Raw genomic sequence first — 6,370 nt, 5'->3', positions numbered from 1 at the left:
ACTTTTTTTCATCTTGAAAGTGAACGTACCAAAATTGTTACTGTGGGAGTTTGCCCCGACTTAGCCCCGGGGGTTCGTAATTACGGTTGTGTTGGCAGACGTGTAACCTTTATTATAGATAAGCTTTGCTTATCTTGTACAACGGCTGCTCCCGCAGTTTAAGGGGATCAATAAAACAACATAGAGCTGGAGGAGCGAAGCTACACTTTAGCTGGGTAAAGTATGGAGCATACCACATTACCAGAGAGTTCTCCAGGGAGTAAGAAGGGGACAATGGGCAATTAATTCAATTTTAGAAGGTTCAAAGAAAGGCTATGAAATCCAGATTAATCCAGGAAATTCGGAGGAAATTGTTAAGGGATTGTTAGTTAAATTTAATAAACTATCCTATTATATAAAGTAGTAAGTGTTTTTTGTCTGTCCCGAAGGGTCTCGATAACTGCTGAACTGATATTGTTCTCCTTTACAGTGAAACTTCCTATAGGTCCTAGGAAGGTTTTAAACTATTTTTGGGGAGGGTGTCTTCACCACCCCCCCCCCAAAAATTTTTTTTTACTCTTTTGAAATTCAAATTTAAAATGGGACGAGGTCGACTATTCCCCTTCCTACATTGAGTGCCCCTAGAGGCTTCTAGGGGCGTAGCTGCTAGTAAATAATACAAAGTAGCTTGATGTCTGTCTGTCCATCTGTCTGTCTGTCCGTCTGTCTGTCTGTCCCTTAAGATCTCGGTAACCACTAAACCGATCGGATTCTACTTTTCAGGGAATATACCTACTGGTCCTGTGGTGGTTTTAGGCTATTTTCTTGGGGGGTGAGACAACCCCAACCCCCCCAAAAAATAAAAAAAACCACCCCCAATAATTTTTTTTTACATTATTTGTAAAATTTCAGTAACTGCTGATCAAATTGGGCTTTACCCTTCTTGGAATATACCTACTGGTCCTCTGGTGGTTTTAAGCTATTTTCTTGGGGGCTGGGACACCCCAACCCCCCAAAAATTAAAATATCCCCACTTCCAAATTTTTTTATTTTTTTTAATTTTTGTAAACAAAAACCAGTAATTGGGGTGGGGGAACCCCACTGCAACATGAGGCGAAGCCCCCATGAATCCCCTCCCCCCCCCCAAAAAAAAATTTTAATATTTTTTTTCAATTTTAATTTTTGTGTGTGTGAAAAACCTAGGTTTAATTTTTACGAATTGAAATTTTTGTGTATACGGCAAACAACCTGGGTTTAATTTGTACGAATTAAAATTTTTGTGCATAAAGCGCACAGCCTGGGTTTAATTTTACCACAGAGTAATTAAACAAAGAATAATTTTTTGAATATTTCTTTTAAGACTTCCCATAACTATATAGGGCGAAGCCCCTAGAGGCTAGGGGCGAAGCTGCTAGTAAACTATAAACTAAGAATAAAAGGGGACAGGAGGGCAAAATCACAACTTGTCATTGATGAAATATAATGAGGTTTAATGGTGTGATTTTTGTAATACAAGATTATTGGACCCGGCCTACAGCTAGCTGGCTGGGCAAGAATGTCCTGTCTATTACCCTTGCACACACCATCTTCTTCTTTTCCCTATCGTCTACATTAAAAAAGGGAGGTGGGGGAGAGGGGAGTGAAATAGATTATGGGCAGTTGGCCGTGTATTCTTACTTTTTATATTTAAACTACTCTCTGTCTGCTTTTTTCAAAACGAGTAGTGGCATTACATGCGCTAGTACCCAAACTCAGTCAGAAAGTACTAAATTCTTGTACATTCCCTTTAAGCCAGTACCCAAAGTCAGAGACTCCTAAAAATTGAATATTCGATCCATTGTTCCCTCCCTTACTCCCTGGAATTCTCAATACATAATGTAAAGAATATTAAAAGAGTATAACTCACAAACAAAATATGAATTTTACATATTTATTCAGACATTACAAATTGTTTCGTGCATGTTTGCACTCTTCAGATGTCAATGTAAAACTAAAGATTAAATTTAAAGGATTTTTGCAAATATTTTAGAAAATTCTTTGTACATATAGATTTAAAAAAAAAAAAAACTTTTTTCTATATGCACTAGCGGCTACGCACCTAGAGGCCTCTAGTGGCACTTGAGGGTGTGAGGGAGAAGATATAAATATAAAGAACGAAAAGGAGAGAAAGAGATAAAGAAGAGGAGATAAGTAGAAAGAAAGTATAGTTTAATGTACCTCAGAATTTGTATCATTAACATTTCCAGTATGGCTTCGTCGAAACCGATTGATATTCGCTGGATTAGACCTGGTTCTCAGCCATACGGAATAATTATGTATAGCATCTTGATACAGACAATTTTTTTCATGAATATTAAATTAAATTCATAAAATCAATTTTATCAAAACTTTAAATTTTCATTTTGATATCCGCGGAAAGCTGTCTAAGATACAAGGATTTAACTTTCCAAAAGGCGTCTCTTGATGAAATTTCAGCTTTTATTCGCCACCCTCTGTCGTTTATTTATAATCTAGCGGCTACGCCCCTAGAGGCTTTAAATGTTTTTTTTTTTAAATAATACGTTACCTAGTCTCTTGCGTAAAAAAATATATCTATTTTTTGTGATTTTTCTTGGGAGGTTGGTGATACCCTCCCCCAAAATAGTTATAAACCTTCCCGAGACCTATGAGAAGCTACCCTGTAAAGGAGAATCATATCGGTTAAACGGTTAGCGAGATCCTTCGGTACAAACACACATTATTGTCAGACATCCTCTTATTTTATTATAAGGACTATCGGTTTCGTCCCTATCTTTTTTGGGAGGTGGTCAAGGGTGTCCACCCCAACAAGAAAATAGCTTAAAACCACCTCAGGACAGAGTAGAATCCGATTGGTTCAGTGGTTACCGAAATCTTAAGGGACAGACGGACAGACGGACAGACAGAAAACATTCTTTATATTATAAATGGTTTAAATTCATATTATTCAAAATCATATTATTATTTAAATTCTAGTGTTTTCACTTTTTTCACTGAAAGTAGTTGTACATGACTACGTAAAAAATTTCTTAATAAATTACACTTTCGTCATTGTGAATAGTTTGTTTACAATATCATACTTGGTATACAAGGATTATTTTATCCATACATATGTAGCATACATCAGAGATCTAAAGGGATAAGACAATGACTGATAAAATGATGTTTATACCCAATGAAGATACACAAAATTACCCCCTCTGTAGGTTACATTTAGTGGTTGAAACGTTTGGACACTCAACTTAATTAACCAACCAATCAAAAAGTCCCAAAAGTTGTCAAGTCAACGAATAATAAAACTTTGGGGACTAAGTTGACATAAATAATTTCAATGATTTATGTCGATTCTAGGGCTTTATAAAAAAAGTGGTAATGGTTGACATTATATCGAAATGCTATCCTATAAATAACATTTTTGACAATATTTACGTCGCTAATGACTTTATGAATTCATGCTAAAAGTGACATAAAAACGACATAATTTATTACAGAGTAAAGTGTATTAACACTAAGACAATTCAAGTTCTCTAAGAGTAGGGAATTTTTTTTATTTTTTGAAGATATTGTCATAAAATCACATAACTTAGTAAAATTAACTCATAAAAATTTAAAAATTTCCCGGATTAACTCTATAGGAACCCCATATCGGTTGAGCAGTTTGCAAGATCTATTGGTAAAAACTGATAGGCAGACACATTCTTCATTTTACGAGGATTTACATTCGGTATGACCATAAAAAAATCTCTTTAAGTCTGACGGACACACTTGATATTTATAGCAGCTTTGCTTTGAAATAGTTCTGTGAGAAAGAAACGTTTGTGTTTTACCAGTTTCCTTCAACCTTTTTAACAACTCAGCATTTATAAATTTAGGTCAGAATCATAACGCGTAGACAGGGATTTGACAATGGCTGATAAACTGATGTACATCACCAATGATGTTACACAAATTTAACCCTTCTATAGATTTAAATTAGTTGTTGAAACGTTTGAACATTCAACCAAATTAACTAACCAAGCAAAATTCACGGAAGTCTCCCAAGTTGTTAAGCAAACGAGTAAGAAAATGTTATTATAAAACTTTGGAGACTAGTGAGACTATCTCTTTCTCTCTCTCTCTCTCTCTATCTCTCTCTCTCTCTCTCTCTCTCTCTCTCTCTCTCTCTCTCTCTCTCTCTCTCACACTCTCTCTCTCTCTCTCTTTCTCTCTCTCTCTCTCTCTCTGCGCGTAAACACTTAATCATTGTACTGTTAAAATTGTCCTTTATATTCAATCTTTTACACATTTTTGGATCTAGTGCAGTTCACGGTAAAATGTTATCTCCAAAAATATATAAAGTTCAAAGGCTGCCAAATGGCTGAATGTACATAACATGTAAGCACAACGTGTTAAGTGCCATAAGAAGGCCTATAAATATTCTTTGATAGCCAAGATCCAATGATGCACAGGGAAAGCATCACCAAAAGCGTTGATATATCTTTTTCGCGCATTTATGCGCATTGCGAGGTACTGTGCATTATTGAGTAGTGACTATTTTGGATTATTCTTACGAGAAGCTATATGTTCTACTAGTCAGCAGCCTTTAAAGTTCTCCATTATACTGTGTGTGAGTGTATGTGTGTGTGTGAGTGTATGTGTGTGTGTGAGTGTATGTGTGTGTGTGTGTGTAAATGCGAGCGTGTGCGTTTTTAGCTTAACTTAAATTTATTTATCTAATATTTATTCTACTTAGCTTTTATGGCATCTTTAAACATTCTTTCCAGTATGGCTTCGAAACCAATTGATATCCTTTGGATTAGAACTGGTTCTAAGCCATACTGAAAAATCATGTATCAAGTCATATTATTTCCAGTTTTCTACGAATATTTGAATAAAAATCATATTATTAAAACAAGTGTTGTTCATTTTTATATCCGTGGAAAGCTGTTTATAATACAATGCGATAAATATTCTGGTTGTCTTATAAAATCATAAAACACAGTTTATGAAAAAAAAGGTAAGAGTCAAAAAAAGGCAAATCTGAAATAATATTGAAATTATTCTTGACACAAATATAAAATATGCCTTATAACTTTTTGTAGCGTTGTAGAGTAGTTGCGCTCTGTGACAAAAAAAACTTATAATAACAATTAGCCAAATTAGTCCTTTTTTGTCTAAACACCCGGGGTATTGGGTTACGTAACACCCGACCCATCAGACAACCAACTCTTTGATTGCACGATCTTTGTCTGGAGGCCCTAACTGTACATGATAATAAGTTGCGCCTGTTTTTAGGCTAAGACATTCCTTATATTCTAACTATTAATATCACGTACCTAACATAGCAGCAGTAGAAACAATTTTTGAGTCTTTAGTTATGACCCGGTGTTATCTATCACCTCCCCGACGACGCGATGAGGGGTTGTTGAGCTACGTTTTGAGCCATGGTCGCGGGTTGTCATCCTTATTTATCTACATTTAGGGGGGAGAGGTACTTCTTTTAATTGGATGGTGAAGATTCCCGCACAAAAAAATAGTTGAAAACCAACCCTGGACCATAAAAAGCTTCATTGTAAAGGAGAACCATGTCGGTTCAAAAGTTAGAAAGATCTTTTGGTACACACAGACAGGGGTCTTATTATTTTAATATGAGGAATTATTTGAAATGGATAGGAGGTATTGTTTTTAAATGCACTGTTTGCTCTACAAATAAGTATATAGGTGTGCTTACAAAGCTGTGGCAAGTTGAAAGGGGTAAAGTAACGGAATTTCATGGTTATTATTTGGCTTTGCACAATCGACTATAAATAGATAATTTATGGTTTTGAAGAATGTTTCATAACCCGCTACACGTAGCGCATCTACTTGATAGGAGGTGATAGGTTCGGCTTAACATTACGCCAGAACTCAAGATTTTATAAATGGTTTCTACTACAGCTAATTCAGTTGCGCGACATATCTATAATAAAAGTAGAACGATGTCTGTCTGTCTGTCCGTCTGAAGCTTAAGATCTCAGTAACCGCTGAACCAATTGGGCTCTACTTTTCAGGGTATATAACTATTGGTCCTGTGATGGTTTTAAGCTATTTTCCTGGGGGGTGGGACACCCCCAACCACCCCAAAAACTAAAAAAATCACACACCCCCATTTTTTGTAGGAGATATCCTTGGTCCTTTTTTTTGGCAGGAGATTTCCTTGGTCCTTCTTATTTTTTTTTTTACAAATTTCACCTTAACTTTTTTTAATCATCTCTTGAGGCAAAGCCCCAAAGGCTAGGGGCGAAGCCGCTTTTATAATACAAAGTAGAACGATGTCTGTCTGTCCGTCTGTCTGTCCGTCTGAAGCTTAAGATCTCGGTAACCGCTGAACCGAATGGGCTCTACTCTTCAGGGA

This window comes from Acartia tonsa, chromosome 9 (genome assembly GCF_053477335.1).
Source record: "Acartia tonsa isolate MP-2025a chromosome 9, ASM5347733v1, whole genome shotgun sequence".
Lineage (NCBI taxonomy): Eukaryota > Metazoa > Arthropoda > Copepoda > Calanoida > Acartiidae > Acartia > Acartia tonsa.
This window is presented reverse-complemented; position numbering follows the sequence as displayed.